The 20,649-nt window shown below is 44.4% G+C and overlaps 1 long non-coding RNA gene across 1 annotated transcript in view; it reads left to right on the top strand.

Annotated features, from left to right (window-relative positions):
• Positions 1-332: 332 nt before the first annotated feature.
• LOC133232008 (uncharacterized) overlaps positions 333-20,649 on the top strand; it is a 32,172-nt gene continuing 11,855 nt past the window's right edge. The window contains exons 1-2 of the long non-coding RNA XR_009731281.1: positions 333-461; positions 15,707-15,792. This is a non-coding gene — a long non-coding RNA (uncharacterized LOC133232008). The remainder of the gene's footprint in view (positions 462-15,706; positions 15,793-20,649) is intronic.

The raw sequence follows: 20,649 nt of genomic DNA, 5'->3' as shown, positions 1-20,649 counted from the left end.
TTGGCACAGCACATCCAAGCAGGGGCGTCAGGAGGTCCAAATGCCGGACTCCATCTGCCAACAACTTCCTCCATGAACCCTTAGCCTCCCTGGGCCTCAGTTTCCTTGTTCATAAAATAGAAGAGTTTGATAAACAAGAAGGTGCTTCAGAGATTGTGCCATGAATCTCTCTTCCATTATTGTCTGCTCTCTGCAGCTGGGACAGGATACCTCCTCAACTACCCTCCTCAACCCTGGACCTCAGCACAGACCTGGGCACAACTGAAAATGCCTAATGGATACGTGTCAACTGCAAAAAGAAGCCAGGTCATCTACAGGGAAAACAAGTGAGTTACATACCCAAAGGAGGCAACTTCATTCCAGCAACCTTGAGGGCCTACTTTGCCAGGTCACATGCTGGTGGTTTGAGGGCCCAAGAGAAGAGTTAAACACAGTGCCTGCCTTCAGGAAAGCCTCTCAAGGTACAGAAGGAAGCTGGAAACAATATAATTCTGGTGAGGTTCAATACACTTTGCTTTGTGCCAGGTCTCTGCTCTGAGCTGAGCAAGTCTCCCTTGGGGAACCCATGTTCTTCAGGGCAGAAGGACACATAAGTAATTACCATTGAAACCAAGAATACTAGTGCCATGGGAGCACAAAATGAGAGGGTTGAGAGGGCATTTGAATTGGGCCTTGAAGGATGTGTAGGAGCTCACCAAGGGGAGAGAATGTGGAGAGACCAACCCAGAGTGTTTGGGCAGCAGCTGATGGTTGTGTGTCTGGTGGGTAGTGACTGTGTTGGCAGAGGGAGTCAGAGCAAAGTTGAGAGCCCCCACCAGGTCGTTTGGACCTGCCAACTTCCTTGCCACCCACACTTTCCCTGGCCCCACCACAGGAGGAGGACAGGAAGTTGGGGTGGTCTGTTTGGCCTTCTTCTAGCACATCTGAAGTGCTTCTTGCAGAAGAGGTCCCTGCAGGGATCAAGGCGCCCTCTGGTGGTCATCTGTGGAACTTTCCTCTCCTCCTCAGGATTCTGAGCAGAGGTCAGGCTGGACGACTTTATCGCCCTATGGTTAAAAGTATCAAACTACCTTAAACTGAAAGAAAGGGGTGGGGGGAAAAGCAACAGTTCTTATTTTGGTCAGAATGCACAATACCTTGAAGGTAAGGCTGGGCAAATAAGACATTCACCGCTTAAAGCCACAAAACTGGTGACCATCCCACTAGAGGAGACTCAGAAGGGAGTCTAATCCATTCCTTACCCACCACGAATTCAGTGTCCTGGTTAACATCCTGCCAGGTAACACACAGCTTCTGCTGTGTTGTTTCTTCTCCCTAAGGTGGCCCAGCCACCTATAACATGAAGGTCTTACTCTTTGTGCCCCTTCACCAGTGTTCACTAATTCCTTCTGTGAACAACAGCTGAAGACAGGGGTGTATGGAGTCATGTGGACAGAAATAACATACCCAGAGGCTGTGGTTTCTGACTTCTGATTGCACAACTGCTGACACAGGAAAGAAGTTTCCACTAATATTGTGTGGCATTAAAACAGAATCAAAACCAATGGGTGGAAGCTCTCAGTGTGGAAGCAACCCTTGTGGTGGCAGCTAGCACCTTGGAAGGAGTGGCCACTGAAGGGAGGGCTCGAAGCTTAATGGAGTTCACCATCTTGAACATAGGGCACAGTTGGGCAACCGGGTACGGTGGTAAAAGCACTCAACTTGGCAAACTCAGATTTGAGTGAGGTCCTTCCCAACGCTTCCCTGTGGCTTCCCTTGTCCCTTGTGGCTCAGTTGGAAAAGAATCCACCTGCAATACGGGAGGCCTGGGTTCAATCCCTGGGTTGGGAAAATCCCCTGGAAAAGGGAAAGGCTACCCCCTCCAGTATTCTGGCCTGGAGAATTCCACGGACTGTATAGTCCAAGGGGTCACAAAGAGTCGGACATGACTGAGCAACTTTCACTTCACACTTCCCAGTGCAGCTCAAGTGACTCCACTGAACTAGGACGCCGACGTCCTGAAACAGGGTGGCAGGTCTTGGATGGAAAGACTCTTCCAAGAGGGAGGCAGGAAGGTCAGAGTCAGGGTAGGAGCCATGACCATGGAAGCAAGAGGCTGGAGTGATGGAAGAGGGGTCATGAGCCGAGGAAAGTCGGCAGCGCCTGGAGTGAGAAAAGGCAGGGAAACAGGTTGTCCCTGAAAGCCTGCAGAAGGAGCCAAGCCTGCCAGCCTATTTGGGACGCCTGATGTCCAGAACTAGGCTATCTTAAGCCCCTGCATTTGTGGCAATTTGGCACAGCCACCAACAGGAAACTAATACTCCCCTAGCATCTCCTGAATCCTACCAAACCTTCCTGTACGTGTCTAAGCCAGTTCAGAGATGGTGTCAAGGTCATTTGCTTACCCAGACAATCCTTTCAGAACTAGTATCACACCATCAGGCCAGTTTCCCCTCTACACACTGCCAGCTCCTTCTTCTTTTTTTTTTTTTAAATCTCCATTCTGTTCCATGAAAACTTCTAAACGGTGGGTCATAGTTGTTTGCTGTTTGGTTGAGAACTGAGGGGATTTGGTGGAAGGAGGAAGGTTTATTTTTAAAAATCACACATACACAGAAGATCAGTCTCTGAGAAACTGTGAAATCTTGTCCAATTTCAACTTTACTCACAGGAACTCACCCAAGAAAGTATTCAAATGAGCCACTCTTTTTTCTTTTTTTTTTCGATAAAATATACGTAACATAAAATTTACCATTTTTACCATTTTTAAGTGTAGAGTTCAGTGACATTAAGTACATTTACACTGTTGTGTAACCATCACCAGCATCCCTCTCCAGACCTTTCTCGTCATCCCGAAGTGGAACTCTGTCCCAGTTAAACGTGAATTTGATGCCCAGAACTCAGCCTCTGTGCACCAGTGCTGAGCTGAATCTTGGACAGATTCCTGCATGAAGTAGAAAAGAATGGCTTTATTGCTTTGCCAGGCAAAGGGGGACACAGAGAGCTGGTGGCCTGAAAATCTATGTGTCCCAACCAGGGAAGACTTGGTGAAGAGTTTTAGGTGGTTCTAGGGTGGGTTTGCTGATATGGATCAGGGTGTGTGCGAGGCCTGCACTCCTTTAATCTGGTCTTGGTAGTCTCTTTACAAAATTAATTAGGCTGCCTTGGGTGTCAGTCCCAGTGGGATCTTAGTTGCATCATGCAGCATAGGGCTCTCTAGTTGTGGCATGTGAGCTCCAGAGCCCATGAGCTTCAGAAACTTTGGCACCTGGACTTAGTTGCTTAGCGGCACTTGGGATCTCAGTTCCATGACCAGGGATCAAACCAGCATCCCCTCCATTGGAAAATAGATTCTTAACCACTGGACCACACCAGGAATGTCCCCAAAGATAATTTTCACTGAAAGATAAAATCATGGGCTTCCCTGGTGGCTCAGTGGTAAAGAATCTGCCTGCCAATACAGGGGACACAGGTTTGATCCCTGGTCTGGGAAGATCCTACATGCCTTGGAGCAACTAAGCCTGTGCACCACAACTACTCAGCTTGTGTTCTAGAGCCCTGGAAGCCAAAACTACTGAAGCCCAAGCACCCTAGGGCCTGTGCTGTGCAACAAGAGTAGCCACTGCGATGAGAAGCCTTCACACTGCAACTACAGAGTCGCCCCCACTCACAGCAACTAGAGAAAAGCCCACCCAGCAATGAAGACTCAGCACAGCCAAAAATAAATAAAATTACAAAAAAAAGAAAGATAAAAATCATGAATCTCATGCAGATATAAAAATGAGCACCTGTTAAAGTTTTTTACCCTACTAATTAATCAATGAGGCAACCAGGTAGATGTTAGAGTAGGTTTAAAAGAAAATCCAAAGAACAGACAAATTTGTAGGTCAAGAGTATTGAAATAAATGTGCAAATGTGAGCCAGACTGGTTTTTCCACCAAGAGGGTGGGCGGGAAGAAAGCCAGCCTCTACAGGATAGGACTGAATTTCCATAGCTGTAGGTAAGAATCATTTCTGTCTGCTATCAATTATCTCTACCCTTTACAGAGAACTAGGATCAGAAAACTCAGAGGGATGACCTCTGCTGCTGCTGCTGCTGCTAAGTCGCTTCAGTCGTGTCCGACTCTGTGGGACCCCATAGACAGCAGCCCACCAGGTTCTCCCGTCTCTGGGATTCTCCAAGCAAGAACACTGGAGTGGGTTGCCATTTCCTTCTCCAATGCATGAAAGGGAAAAGTGAAATTGAAGTCGCTCAGTCGTGTCTGACTCTTAGTGACCCCCTGGACTGCAGTGCACCAGGCTCCTCCATCCATGGGATTTTTCAGGCAAGAGTACTGGAGTGGGGTGCCATTGCCTTCTCCAGGGATGACCTCTAGAATTTACATAACGTATAGTTTCCCACTGAAACTTTTTTTTTTTCCTCTATGAGAAGTAGCAGGGCTGAGGAGAAGGAATTAAAAAGAAGAGCAGACCGGGGGACTTCCCTGGTAGTCCAGTGGCTAAGACTCTGCTCTCAATGCAGAGGGCCTGGGTTCAATCCCTGGTCAGGGAACTAGAGCCCACATACCACAACTAAAGATCCCACATGCCAAAACCATGATGGAAGATTCTACGTGAGACAACTAAGACCCAGTGCAGCCAAGTAAATAATAAATTAAGAAAGAAGATGAAGAAGAGCAAATCAGTGGAACTTCTGAGGGAGGAAGGACCTCAGGAGTAGGGGGGAAAAAAGTCCACGTATTTCTGAAAGCTACTGGAGCTTCAACTATTAATTTGTTACTTGGGACACTACTGAATTTTGCAATGCAACTCTGCTGTGAAAGAGCTAAGGGTTTGCTTCAAGGGCAGCAGGAAGGGGAAACCACAAAGCAAGGCGGGACCGAGCACCATCATGCTCAGGAGATCCACAGTGTTGGGATGAAGGCAAAGCTGCAGGGGAGTGGTACTTGGGCCACCCAGGCAGTCTGACCAAGGCTGAACCTCTCAGACCAGGTGCCGCCAGGGTGTTCTCCACGTCAGAGAGGCCTTGAGGCCCAGGCCTGAATGGAGAGATGTGCACATTCCAGAAATGAGAAGGACAAGATTACCCCTGAAGGAAGAATTCTGAGATGGAGGGAATTCCTGCCTGTGGACATGGAACAGTCTGGAGTCCCTATGACCACTGCATGGAGAGCACTGCCTGTGATTGCTGCCCTGGCATTCTCCAAAGGTGAATGAGGGAAGGAACCACTTCAGCTCCCACTGAACTGAAGAGATTCTCAGAAAGCTAAAGCCTGGTGGGTGGGGCTAAACCCCGCTTCTTCCTCCATTCACCCTTTTCCTGGGATCCTCAGTGGAAAGTCTCCTCTGAAAGTCTGCAGATATTCTCCCCGCTACCACCAGATGGCGCCCCTCTCCACCACACTGACTAATTGTCAAACCAGATAAGACTCGCTTGGAGAAGGCAATGGCACCCCACTCCAGTACTCTTGCCTGGAAAATTCCATGGACAGAGGAGCCTGGAAGGCTGCAGTCCATGGGGTTGCTAGAGTCGGACACGACTGAGCGACTTTACTTTCACTTTTCACTTTCATGCATTGGAGAAGGAAATGGCAACCCACTCCAGTGTTCTTGCCTGGAGAATCCCAGGGACGGGGGAGCCTGGTGGGCTGCGGTCTATGGGGTTGCACAGGGTCGGACACGACTGAAGTGACTTAGCAAGCAACAGACTCATTAGAAAAGACCCTGATGCTGGGAAAGATTGAAGACAGAAGAAGGGGACGACAGAGTACGAGATGGTTGGATGGCATCACCGACTCAATGCACTTGAGTCTGAGCAAGCTCCAGGTGATGGTGAAGGACAGGGAAGCCTGGCGTGCTGCAGTCCACGGGGTCACAAAGAGTCGGACAGGACTGAGCGTCTGAACAACACACTTACAGAGGAGCCTGGCAGAGCCCAACCCAGCTTGCTCTCCTAGCGTGAAAACCATGGGAATTTCTACTGTCTGGGCTGGAGGAGGAGCAGTGGAAAATAGATACTGTCTGAAGAGCTGAGAACCCAGACAGGGAAAGAAGATTCCCATCTTCCCCAACCCTCCTGACCACGTACTGCTATTTTTTCACTTCACACTCATTGGTTAGGGCTTCCCTGATGGTCCAGTGGTTAAAGACTCTGCTCCCAATGCTGGGCACCCAGATTTGATCCCTGATCAAGGAACTAGTTTGCTCATGCTGCAACTAAGACCGATGCAGCCAAAGAAATTAATTAATTAAAAAAACCAAGATCAACCCTTTTCTCCTCCAAAATATGTTTAATAAGCACTTGTCATGAGCTCTGTTCTCTATGCTTGGGGGATACAGAAGTGCACAAAACATATATCTCTGCTCTCCTACAGTTTATTTTCTAGATAGGGAACAGTCACGACAGGAAACATAACACAAATAAATATACAATACAGCAGGTGGTAGCAAGGATTTTGGAGAATAATAATTCAATATTATTGTGTAACTGTGTAACTGAATCACTTTGCTGTACATCAGAAACTAACACAACACTGTAAATCAACAAATAAAAAGCAAAGTCTTGCTATATATAGCGCAAGGGACTATATTCAATATCCTATAATGAACCATAATGGAAAATAAAATAACATCTCTTGATGAAAAATTTCCAAGCATTTGATGAATCAGGAAGCTATTCTTCATAATGCGGAGAAACATCAGTGAATCAAACAGACCCAGAAATGATAGAGATGATGCAATTAGTGGACAAAAGCATGTTAAGTAGAGACTTTTTTTTTCCAATTTGATAAAAAATATAAACCCACATATCCAAGAAACTCAAAGAACCAAAAACACAAGAAATGTGAAGAAAATGACACCAAAGTACATCAAAATTTAAACTTGCAGTAAAGAGAAAATCTAAAAGCAGCCATAGAAAGAAAGGGCACATTACAGCTAGAGAAATACATATTTCATTAATCTCCTTATTGGAATCAGGGTGACCTAGAAGATAGGGAAGAAACATTTTAAAAGTACTAAAAGTAAAACAAACAAACAAACCACCCATCAATCTAGAATTCTATAGAATGACAAAACAAATACTAAAATTAGTGAGTTTAATAATGTTGCAGGATACAATAGAAAACTAAATTATGTAACAGCAATGATTAATCAGATATTGAAAATACCTGATGAATCAGATATTTCAAAATACCATAAAATATTATCTACTTGGGGAGACATCTGACAAGGACATGTAGGACTTGCACATTGAAGACTACAGAGAAATGAAAAGAAATCCCAAATAGAGACCTGTATTACATTCATGGGTCAAAAGACTCAGTACTAGTAAATGTCCATTCTCTCCAAGTTGATCTACAAAATCAACATGATTCCAATCAAAATCTCAGTGGGCTTTTTTGGTGGAACAAGCTGATTCTAAAATTGAGATGGAAATGCAAAGATGGATAATGGCCAACATAACGTGGAAGAAGAACAAAGTTGGAGGCTTAATAATACCCGATTCAAGACTTATTATAAAGCTCAAATAATAAAAGCAATGTGTTGGGCTTCCCTGATGGTCCAGTGGCCAAGACTCTGAGCTCCTAGTGCAGGGGACATGGGTTTGATCCCTGGTCAGGGAACTAGATCCCACATGCAGCAACTGAAAAGGTCCCACGTGGCTGCAAGAAAGACCCAGTGCAGCCAAATAAACAAATACTTAAAAGAAATGTATTATCAGTACAAATATATCAAATATACAATTAGATCTTTGGAACAGAATATGGAGTCAAGAAATAGACTTGTATTTATATGGTTTTTAACAAAGATGCAAAGGCGATTCCCTGAAGAAAGGCTTGTTTTTCAATTCCTTAAATAGGTCAATGGAACAGAATAGAGTGTTCAGAAATAGATGTACACATATATGGTCAATTGATTTTCAACAAAGGTACAAAGGCAATTCAGTGCAGAAAGAAAGAATAGTCTTTAAAAAAAAAAATAGTGCTGAAATCATGGGACATCCACAGGCGAACAAAACAAAACAACCAAAAACCAAAACAGACAAAGCGAAACCAGAACACTCAAAATGAACCCTGGAACTAAACAGAAAACTCAATATTATACAACTCCTAGACAAAAACACAGGAGAAAATCTCTGACCTTAGATTTACCCAAGATTTCTTAGATACTACATTAAAAGCACTATCTTAAAAGAAAAAAAGTCAATAAATTCGACTTCGCCAAGATTAGAAACTTCTCTTCATTGAAGACAGGACACCATTATAAGAGAGTAAAAAGATTAGCCAGAGACTGGAAAATATGTGAAAATCATATATCTCATAAAGACCTGAACTCTGAAAACTTACTAAGAAAACAAATAATCCAGTTAAAAAATGGGGAAAATATTTGGACACTTCACCAAAGAAGATATAAGCAACTTGCAAATTGCAACTGAGTCATTGAAAGCATCTCCAACATAACGTTGTTTTTGTCATTTAGTCACTAAGTCATGTCCAACTCTTTTGCGACTCCATGGACTGTAGCCCGCCAGGGTCCTCTGTCCATGGAATTTTCCAGGCAAGAATACTGGAGTGGGTTGCCATTTCCTACTTCAGGAGATCTTCCTGACCCAAGGATCAAACCTGCATCTCCTGCTTTGCAGGCAGATTCTTTACTGCTGAGCCACTAGGGAAGTCCATTTAGTGGTTAGGAGAATGCAAATTGAAATATCAGTCTACACACTTGTTAGAATGACAGCAATAAAAAGACTCACCATTCAAGTCTCTGTGAGCATGTGAGTGATCTTTTACACTCTGGTAGGAACTTAAATGAAGCAACCACTTCATGGAAAATAGTTTGATAGTTTTTGAAAAAGTTATGAGACCCACTTCCGCCACGGATCCCCTATTTATTTACCTGAGAGAAATGAAAGCACATGGCCAGGCGAAGATTTGTACACAAGCACTCAGAGATGCTTTATTTGGGAATCAAAAACTGGGAGCAATTGAAATGTTCATCCACAGGCAAATGGATAAACAACTTGCAGTACATTCATACATCAGAAAATATTAAACTGAGCAATAAACAGAAGTGCCTTGTTGATCCACGCTACAACAAGGATGAATCTCAGAATAATTGTGCTGAGTGAAAGACTCTGGACAAAAAGGGATGTGTACTGTGTGAGTCCATCTATGCATAACCATTCCCCCACCCCAAACTGCAAGCTAATCTATAGTGACAGAAAGTGTATCAGGAGTTGTTGTGGGGGGGGGTGGGGGGAGAAGTGGGAAGAAGGGATGACAAAAGAACATGCAAAAATTGGGGGGAGGTGATAAATATATTCATTACATTGACTGTGTTGTTGGTGTATGGGATATGTATTTTTGTACACATAAAAACTTACCAAACTGTACCTTTTTATTTTTTTGCCATGCCGCTGGCTTGTGGGATATTAGTTCCCCATCTGGGGATTGGACCTGGGCTCTGGCAATGAAAGAGCTGAGTCCTAACCACTGAATCATCAGGGAATTCCCAAAAGTGTACACTTTAAACATGTGCTGTTTCTTTTATGTCAACAATACCTTGAAACGCTGTTGAAAAAAAAAGGTCTGGGGAGAAGGCTGAGTGTCAGAACATGGAGGACTTTGAAAGCCAGAATGAGGGACGTGGGTGACCCTGGAGTGATGGGCAGCACTGGGCTGTTTCAGATAGAATTTGGTCTTGAGGAGTCAACCCTTGTGGGTAGGGCCAGAAATAGCCCAGAGGGGCAAAATCAGGGCAAGAGATTCTTTTTTTTTCCCTAATTAATTTGGCTGTGCCAGGTCTTAGTTGCGGCATGTGGGTTCTTGTTCCCTGACCAGGGATCAAAGCCGGGGCCGTCTGCTTTGTGAGCACAGAGTCTTTACCACTGGACCGCCAGGGAAGTCCCAGGAGATTCTTATAATGGCTCCACCAGAGGGATGGGGTTGTATTCTAGAGATAAAGGAAGGAAAAGCAACTGGATCAATGATGACTTAAGACCTATTCCCTGGCTCCCAGGACAGTCATTTAATAAACCAAATCTGGGGCAAGGAGTGCCTTTAGGGCTTGGGAAAAAAAAAATCCTGCCTGTCTGCTTCTTTCTTGTTTCTCCCTTGTGGATGGGGTCTGGTGACCGCAGCTCTCTCTGCTGACCACAGCTGGGCTTACTGCCTGTCAGAGAGCCACTCACTCAGCCACAGCTCACCCGGCAGGAAGGGGTCCGACCAGCTGAGGCACTCTTCCTACTGATCTTCCAGGCTCCTCCCGTGCCCAAGCCAGGCACTGATTTCTCCCTCAAGTCCCGGTCCCCCTTGCGTCTGACCTCCATCTTTCCAGCTTTCATGTAAGCCATGCATTTTCATCTCTGCCCTGTGTCTTGCTTGAATGAAGCTGAGGTCGCTGCCCAGACATCTAGCCCCCTCCTCACTGCCCAAGGACCCACCTCAGTTTACTCCCGAAATGCCACAGCTGCCACAGTCCCCTGATTAATGGGTGACCCCATCAGGTGACAGAAATCTAAATATAGCTGTGGCTGACTGCCTGGCTGGCTCACTTCCTGTATGTGTTCAGGGCAAAAGACCAAGATGTGTGCCTTCCCCAGGCCTGCAGATCCAGACGCTTGCTGCTGAGAGAGCACTCAGGGCACAGGTTTGCAATCTGATGACAAAGAGAGAAAGAGCAGGTGTATGTGTAGAAGACAGCACAGTCCAGGGATAGATGGGGGCCAAACCCAAGGCTGGAGGCAAGGTTTGGAGCCTTGAAGAGTGATTGACATCCCTGAAGGATGGATTTCTACAAGGTTCGTCCTTCCTTGTGGGGAATCTGCAGAAGCTTTTGATTGAGATCTTAAATGAGTGTCTGAACACCCTCCCCACACTGAGTGTTTCATTCTTCTATCTAGTTATCCTTGCAGCAGATATTCATTGAAGCCTCTTCACTGAAACTCTGGCTGTAGATCCTGCTTTCAAGGAGTGCGTGCTTAGTCATTTCAGTCGTGGCCGACTTTTTGCAACCTCATGAACTGTAGACCACCAGACTCCTCTGTCCATGGGATTCTCCAGGCAAGAATACTTGAGTGTTATTGAGGGCATGAATACATGCCCTCCTACAGGGGATCTTCTCGACCCAGGGATTGAACCCTAGTCTCTTGCATCTCCTGTATTGGCAGGTGGATTCTTTACCCACTGAGCTACCTGGGAAGCCCTTTGAGGAGTGGAGATCAAAGAACAAAACCAGAAATAACAGCCACTGTGATAAGGGCACTAAGAGGGCTGGTCTTCTTCCCAGATCTGGGAGGGGATGAGTGAAGGAAGGTTTGGTGGAAGAGATTCTATTCAGATTCAACCCAAAGAGTTAGAAGAAATAAACAGAGAGATGTATCAAGTGGGACTGATGACCTTGGAGATATCTGCAAAGAACTATAGGGTGCTTGGTGAGATGGGGTGGGGTGTCTAGAGGAGGTGAGGCAAAGCTGGGATCCTGTTCTTGAAGGCCCTGTGTCCCTGGCTGAGAAATGTGGGTTGTGTCCAACCAGCAGCAGAGAGCCACCCAAGCTTTTAGGCATGTTGGAAGGGTCATTCAGAGTCAGAGTGAAATGGAGGTAAGCAAGATGGGAGGTGGGGGAATCCGCAAGGAGATGATGGAGGTGTCCCAGGCGGTCAGCAGTGAGGCCTGAGCTGGGTACTTGTGGTGAGAGCAAGAGGAGAGAGTCTGAGACAGGAAGGAGGTGGAATTTGATCTGGCTACCAGAACTGGGGCCCAAGGAAGAGCAGGTGTGATCACCCCCATTTTATAGGCAGGATACTGATTGCCCACTATCAAATATGTTTGAACACATTTTGGAGTGCGGGGCACCTACTTTGGGTCCGATATTGCGCTGACGGATTAACAGTAGTCCCGGATCCATTGAGAAATTTGCTCTCACCAAATGATTTTCAGATTTAGGTGATTCTACTATTGACAACAGAGCTTCCCTGGGGGGAAGCTAAACAACATATTTTTGAGCACATGCTACTGATTATTCTAGTTACTTACTGTATTTATAATTACTCACACTGCTGCTATTATTTTCTCAAAACTGACTATAAGCTCAGGGTCAAAAGCATTAATTAGTGTGGATGTAAACGTGGAGTTCAAACATTCTTTTGGATAATCTCTGTCTCCTGTTCTGTTGCTCATTTGCCAGATTTTTATCAGCTCTGACTAGTTCACGATTGTTTTCATATCATACATGGCTGTAGAAGGACTTCTACCGGGAGTAACAGAGGCGTCAGGTCTGCTGTTTCCTTGTTTGGGGCGTGTACTGGTTTTATTGGTTTATCTTCAATCATCTTTGCAAGGCGTGTGCCCAGTCTTGGAGGGTTGGTTTAGTGCAAACTGGATAATGTCATCAGAAAACCTGTTTCACTGGGCCCACTTAAACTGCAGCACATCACAACAGGCTGAAAGCAAAGACTGCAGGTGCCACCGTGCCCCTGTCATCCTGCTCCCTAGCAGCTGTGGGTGGGCCTCCCCCTCTTCTATCAGGACACCTGGTGCCTCCTGATAGAGGGACTTTGGGAGACCTGATCTACTCACCAGGAGGCCAGGGCCCAGCTGCACAATGTATTCAGATCAGATCAGTCGCTCAGTCGTGTCTGACTCTTTGCGACCCCATGAATCACAGCACACCAGGTCTCCCTGTCCATCTCCAACTCCCAGAGTTCACTGAGACTCATGTCCATAGAGTCAGTGATGCCATCCAGCCATCTCATCCTCTGTCGTCCCCTTCTCCTCCTGCCCCCAATCCCTCCCAGCATCAGAGTCTTTTCCAATGAGTCAACTCTTCGCATGAGGTGGCCAAAGTACTGGAGTTTCAGCTTCAGCATCATTCCTTCCAAAGAAATCCCAGGGCTGATCTCCTTCAGAATGGACTGGTTGGATCTCCTTGCAGTCCAAGGGACTCTCAAGAGTCTTCTCCAACACCACAGTTCAAAAGCATCAATTCTTCAGCGCTCAGCCTTCTTCACAGTCCAACTCTCACATCCATACATGACCACAGGAAAAACCATAGCCTTGACTAGACGGACCTTTGTTGGCAAAGTAATGTCTCTGCTTTTGAATATGCTATCTAGGTTGGTCATAACTTTCCTTCCAAGGAGTAAGTGTCTTTTAATTTCATGGCTGCAGTCACCATCTGTAGTGATTTTGGAGCCCAGAAAAATAAAGTCTGACACTGTTTCCACTGTTTCCCCATCTATTTCCCATGAAGTGATGGGACCGGATGCCATGATCTTCGTTTTCTGAATGTTGAGCTTTAAGCCAACTTTTTCACTCTCCACTTTCACTTTGATCAAGAGGCTTTTGAGTTCCTCTTCACTTTCTGCCATAAGGGTGGTGTCATCTGCATATCTGAGGTTATTGATATTTCTCCTGGCAATCTTGATTCCAGCTTGTGTTTCTTCCAGTCCAGCGTTTCTCATGATGTACTCTGCATATAAGTTAAATAAACAGGGTGACAATATACAGCCTTGACGTACTCCTTTTCCTATTTGGAACCAGTCTGTTGTTCCACGTCCAGTTCTAACTGTTGCTTCACCCTGTGTAATATATTTCAAGCTTTTTAGTCTTGATACAAAGTCACACTCAGATTAGCTTGCAGATCTCTGGAAAGAGAAGCCACTGTGTCCTCATGCTGTTTGTTTTTTTAATATATAATTTTATTTATTTTATCTGTTTATCTATTTTTGGCTCTGCTGGGTCTCTAGCATGGCGAGCAGAGGCTATTCTAGTTGCCACAAGCGGGCTTCTCATCTCAGTGGCTTCTCTTATTGTGGAGCACGGGCTCTAGGGCCCACAGGTTCCAGTAATTGTGGCACTTGGGCTCAGTAGTTGTGGTTCCCAAGCTGTAGAGCACTGGCTCAGTGGCTGGTGCAGGGGCTTAGTTGCTCCATGGCCAGTGGGATCTTCTGGGACCAGGGATGAACCTGTGCCTCCTGCACTGGGAGATGGATTCTTTATCACTGGCCACCAGGCGAGCCCCTCAAGCTGTTTTTTAAAAGAAGCACTTGTCACTGGTGGAATTGCCTTTTAGTTTATTTGTTTGTTATCTATTATGTCTGCTCTGCTAGACAGTAAGCTTTGTGAGAGCAGGAACGGTGTCTCTTTCACTGGGGTATCCTCAGTACCTAAAACAGAGTTTGGTGGGTAGCAGTCACTCTCTGGGGCTTCCTTGGTAGCTCAAATGGTAAAGAATCTGCCTGCAGTGCAAGAGACCTGGGTTTGATCCCTGGTTCGGGATGATCATCTGGAGAAGGAAATGGCAACCCACTCCAGTATTTTTGTCTGGAGAATCCCATGGACAGAGGAGCCTGTTGGGCTATACAGTCCATGGGGTCGCATGGGGTCACAAAGGGTCGGATACAACTGAGCAACTAACACTTTCACTTGCAGTCACTCTTCCCATATTGGATGGATGGATGAGTGAATGGATTAATGCAGCAGTCCCCAACCATTTTGGCATCAGGGACTGGTTTTGTGGAAGACAGTTTTTCCATGGGGTAGAGTTGGGGGTGGTTTCAGTTTTGCTGGGTGCTTACCTCCTGCTGTGTGGGCTTGGGGGGTGGTTTCTGGACTGAGGCATCCATCAGATTCCCATGTTACCCCCTCCCAAAGTCTAGAGTTACAGCTATGCTGGAAAATTGATTTACATTGGTCCCCTGCATGACTGAAAAAACAGCCACAGTCATCTCACCTCTGCTACTTAAAAATGATGTGAGAGTTTTAACCAATGCAATGAGACCAAAAAAAAAAAAAAAAAGACACAAAAGGTACAGTTGCTAGTAGTTGTTGAGTTGGTCAAAATGTTTTTTTGGATTTTTCCATAAGATGTTATGGAAAAACCAGAAAGAACTTTTTGGCCAACCCAATAAAATCAAAAGAAATGATTGGTTACAAGAGTGTTTGAGGGGAGCCTGAAAAGGAAACATTATTTTTGCCAAAATTATTTGAGAATGCAGGTGTTTTGCTGGTTATCGCCGTCTTAGAAAGAGAAGGAAGAGAAAAAGTTAACACTATTGGGGACTAGCCAAGTGTCAACAAAGATCTAATTTATGATTAAACTATACATGCCTGCTTCCTTGTCATCATCATAACAGTTCTTTTCAATGTATTTACTGGGACTGACAAAGAAGGAACTAAGTACGTTCCATAAGATAGTCATCTATTAGAGGACAAGAGGCTTTTTGTTTTGTTTAATCTTACAGGAATCTAACCTTTAACCACAAGGCTTGAGATAAGCAGAAAACTTGTAAACTGTATTTATCATGACAGATTGTATTTGTTCATTTGGGCCACAAAATACACCTGATATAGGACATTAAATTTGCTTACTTAATCAGAAAGTTAACTCAATGGTTTTATGATAATTAATGTGCCATTTTATAAATGAAGTAATTTGGGTTGCATACATGTGGATTGGCTCAAAGAGCTGCTGGGAGGTCTGGAGAACCAGGTTGGAGGTTATGTGCTGAGATCCACAACCAAAATTATGGCATACAACCAGTCTGGAGAGGACACCTCTGCTGCTGTCTGAGCGTTAACTGTGCGGTGACATTGTTGATGGCACTGGGAACTGGAGGCTACCACTGGTATGGTTGCCACCGCCGATGCCAGAAGCTGGGTGTGGCTGTCACCCCCCTCTACCACTGTCAGTGATGATGCTCCACCATCTCTATTTATTCTTTAGCTCCTGATTTGATATTCTGGACAGTGCACTGGATTGGCTGTACCTAGATCACGTGCTCAGGCCCATCCTCAAAGGAGACTAAGAAAGTAAGTATCTGGAAAGTTTCAGCTTCTATGCTGGGAGGAGGGCTGTATCATTCACCAAGACTGTTAAGGTGGGGAGAGGGCTTCCAAATGTAGGAATGGAGTTCTGATATAGGAAAGGGGCTCAGATTCTGAGAAGCCATTTATTTATCTGTTTTTAACAATAAAATTATTTATTTATTTGTGACTGAGCTGGGTCTTTGTTGCTGCCCACAGGCTTTCTCTAGTTGCGGCAAGTGGAGGCTACTCTCTAGTTTTGGTGCATGGGCTTCTTGTTGCAATGGCTTCTTTTGTTGCAGAGCACAGGCTTAGTTGCCCCGTGGCATGTGGAATCTTCCTGGATCAGGGACTGAACCCATGTCCCCTGAACTGGCAGGCAGATTTTTTACCATTGGGCCACCAAGGAAGTCCCTGAGCAGTCATTTAAAAATATAAACTCATCATAACTGGATAACTTCAGCTCTACTCTTTGCACGTCGTGAGAACATCATCTTCTTATACTGATTGAACTCACTTTTGATGTGTGACCATGGGCGAGTTTGCAATACTGCCACACTATTCTGCTTCAATTTCCTAGCACCTTCATTTTTCTGCTTTCGATACACTATCTCATGTTTCTCTCAAATCTGTAGCATCTCCTCCTCAGCCTAATTGTGTCTCTTTTTAGTGATCCCTTGGGAAGACAGACACATTAGAGGAGCTCTATCCGGCTTCCTTGATAGCTCAGTTGGTAAAGAATCTGCCTGCAATGCAGGAAACCCTGGTTTGATTCCTGGGTCAGAAGATCCACTGGAGAAGGGATAGGCTACCCAGTCCAGTATTCTTGGGCTTCCCTGGTGGCTCAGCTGGTAAAGAATCTGCCTGCAATGTGGGAGACCTGGGTTCGATCCCTGGGTTGGGAAGATCCCCTGGAGAAGGAAAAGGCCTCCAGTATTCTGGCCTGGAGAATTCCATGAACTGTACAGTCCATGGGATCGCAAAGAGTCGGACACAACTCAGCACCTTTCACTTTCACTTTCACTATCTCTTCCCACCAACCCAACCCATCCTCCTTGTCCTCTGGATCCTACCCTCTCTCACCTACTCAGCTCCTTCCCTCCTGCACCCCTTTTCAGTTTAGAAGATCATCCCTACTGGCATGGAAACATGTGTTCACATCCCCTATCTTCAAAATCATGCTTTCTAAACAAAACCAAAACCTGCTCCAAGCCCACGTCCCCAACAAACCTCAGCATCAGAATTGTCTATCTTTGCTCTCATTCTTCCTCAAATCCAATTTTTCCACAAACAACTTCAGTCAGGCTCTTGTCCTCACTATTTTATTAATATCAAGGTCACCAATGACCTACTTCTTGGGTCAAAGCCCATGTTTGTTTGTGGATTTTTCTGTTGTCCTCTTATTGAACTTCAAAGCGCATGTGATAGTGTTGAACACTGTCTTTTTTGAAATGCTTTCTTCTTGAGCTTCCAGGACTTCACACTGGTTTTTTCCCCTCTTTCTCAACTGACTTTGTTTGCCCAGAATTCCTCTCCTTAGGAGTCGCCTATCCTCCATCTAATTCTTTCCCTCAGTGATTTTTCCAGCCTCTTTACCTTTTTTTTTAAAGCTCAAGAATATTTATAGGAATTCAAACATATATAGCATCCAACAAGATAAACTTAATAATGTCCAATAAAAAAATTATCAACATGCAAATAGGCAAGATATTATGATCTATAAAAAGTAGAGAAAAAATTAGTATTATGTAGCTTGGAGAAGGCAATGGCACCCCACTCTAGTACTCTTGCCTGGAAAATCCCATGGACAGAGGAGCCTGGTGGGCTTCAGTCCATGGGGTCGCACAGAGTCGGACACGACTGAAGCAACTTAGCAGCAGAAGCAGCAGCAGCAGCTATATTCCCTAAGTTTAAGAAGCTGGAGTAAATGTTGCACATTTTAAATAAAGACCAAAGATGTTTAAAAAGACCCAACTGGACATAAATGGATGAAAACTGCAGCATGAAATGACACTAATGAGATGAAGCCTTTCAGTTTTTGCCTGAACCTATTTTTTTATTCCTCCATGAATTTTATCATTTTCCACTTAAATTGTTATTTTGAAAAATTTCAAGCTTAATTAAAAGTTGGAAGAATAGTAACTCTGAACTCTTCCATGAAGTCTATCAGTTGCTAACATTTCACTAACATCTGTGTGTGAACTCTGTCTTCCTCTCACCTTCCTTTCTCCTTCTGTCCCACTCACTTAATTTTTTGCTGAACCATTTACAAGCAAGTTTCAATCAAAGTAATACTTCTCCCTTAAATATTTTTGCATGTATATACCCCAAGATTGGAATAAAGATCTTCCTAAGTAGCTATAGTACTATTATGACATCTAAAACAAAGAATAAATTAATGTCACCTAATATGCTGTGCATATTTAAATTTCTCCAAATTTCTAATATATGACTTCTATAGACATTTTTTTCTTTAAATCCAAGATCCAATCAAAATGTATCTGTTACATGTGGTCATTAATATCTCTAGTCTCTTTTAGTATAGAACAGATGACCCCTTCCCCTGCCATCCCCCTTCTTCCCACCAATGATGATTTTTGGAAGAGCTGTCTCTTATAGAATGCATTCTAGATCGATATTTCTCAACTAGGGTGATTTTTTTTTTTTTACCTCCAGGGTAAATTTGGCGATGTTTGAAGCCATTTTTGGTTGTCACAACTTGAAAGGTGTGTCTTAATCCCTTTGGACTGCTATAACAAAATAACATAGCCTGGGTCATTTGTAAACAATAGAACTTTATTTTTCACAGTTCTAGAGGCTGGGAATTTCATGATCGAGACGCCAGAAGATTCAGTGTCTGGTGAAGGCCCACTTCCTGGTTCATGGACTTTTTTGCTATGATCTCAAATGGTGAAAGGAGGGAGGGAGCTTTCTTGGGCCTCTTTTGTTGTTTTTGGTGTTCAGTTGCTAAGCTGTGTTCGACTCTTTGCAACCCCATGGATTGCAACGTGCCAGGCTGCCCTGTCCTTCATTATCTCCTAGAGTTTGCTCAAAACTATATCCATTGAGTCGGTGATGCTATCTAACCATTTCATCCTCTACAGCCCCCTTTTCCTTTTGCCTTCACTCTTTCCTAGAGTGTGTGCGTGTCTACAAAGTCGCGTCAGTCATGTCTGACTCTTTGCAACCCTATGGGCTCCTCTGACCATGGAATTCTTCAGGCAAGAATACTGGAGTGGGTTGCCATGCCCTCCTCCAAGGATCTTCATGACACAGGGATCAAACCCACATCTCCTGTTCTCCTGGATTGGCAGGTGAATTCTTTACCACTGAGCCACCAGGGGAAGGCCTCTTTCCAAGCATTAGGATCTTTTCCAATGAGTTGGCTCTTCACATCAAGTGGCCAAAGGATTGGAGCTTCAGCTTCAGCAGCAGTCCTTCCAAAGAATATTCAAGGTTGATTTCCTGTAGGATTGATTGGTTTAATCTCCTTGCATTCCAAGGACTCTCAAGAGTCTTTTCATTGCCACAATTTGAAAGCATCAATTCTTTGATGCTCAGCTTTCTTTATGGTCCAACTCTCACATCCGTACATGGCTAATGGAAAAACCATAGCTTTAATAAGGATATTATTCCCATTCATGAGCCTCTGCTCTCATGATCTAATCACCTTCCAGTGGTCCCACCTGCTAATACTATCACCTTGGGGATTAAGATATTAACATATGAACTTTGGAGGGACACAAACATTCAATCTATAGCAAGGTGCTACTGGAATGTAGTGGGTAGAGACCAGGGATGTGTCTAAACATTCTTCAGTGCACACAGCAGTACCCACAATAAAGAATTAACCAGCCAAATTATCAGTGGTGTTAAGGTTGAGAAACTCTACGCTAGAGTTATCTGATTGCTTACTTATGATTAGATTCAGATTTGACATTTTTTTTGGTGAGAAACCTAAACAGTTGCTCTTGGGGCTTTATAGTAAATCTCATCAGGAGGCTCCTCCTGTCACAGCATCCCTCTTGGTGTTCCCTAAGTCTGATCACTTGGTTAGAGTGGAGACTGTTGGGTCTCTCCACTGAAAAACTACACTTCCTGCTTTGTAGTTAGTGAGTAATCTCTGAGGTGATGCTTGGAGGTCTTGTGAATATTCTATTGCCTCCAAATATTTTATCCAATAATCTACCATCTATTGATAATCGTTGCTAGAACCAATTAGTACACCAGGGGTTGCAGAATGGTTGTTTTCTTCTAGTCTGTTTTTCCTTCTGTCATTACTAGCTGGGTTTCTTCTGTAAAGAAGAGCTCTTTGTTTCTACTTTTCTTTTTCACTTTACTGTAGATTAACAGAAATGTTAATTTAACATATTATAAACCATTATCATTGTTACACATTTTGATGCTCAAATTGCCACTAATTTGGCCAATGGGAGTCAAGTCAAGCTGTCTCCTGTGTCCTTTTGACATTCCCATGGATGGAGGAGCCTGGCAGGCTACAGTCCATGGGGTCGCAAAGAGTCGGACACGACTGAACGACTTCACTCACTCACTTAGTCTTTGAGCTTTCTTTAATCTTTTTTAAAAAGATGTTTTATTATTTTTATTTTTCATGGTTATTGACTACATTTCCGCCCACTGTACATTTCATACCCGTCACCCATTTACTTTGCAACTGGAAGTTTGTACCTCTTAATCTTTCTCATCTATTTCTTTCCTTCCCTCACCCTTTCTTCAGCCTTTTTGGTCTTCTTTGCTTTCTGGCTCAAAATACATCCCAGGCTCATATTCTACTTTCCCTGCCCTGGAATCATTCATTTCTCCAATTTCTCCAAATGTTCCTCCCCCCCACCCCACCCCCCG

Source organism: Bos javanicus, chromosome 19 (assembly GCF_032452875.1).
Source record: "Bos javanicus breed banteng chromosome 19, ARS-OSU_banteng_1.0, whole genome shotgun sequence".
NCBI classification, from domain to species: domain Eukaryota; kingdom Metazoa; phylum Chordata; class Mammalia; order Artiodactyla; family Bovidae; genus Bos; species Bos javanicus.
The sequence above is the reverse complement of the archived record's forward strand: the minus strand, read 5'-3'. Positions and strand labels throughout refer to the sequence as shown.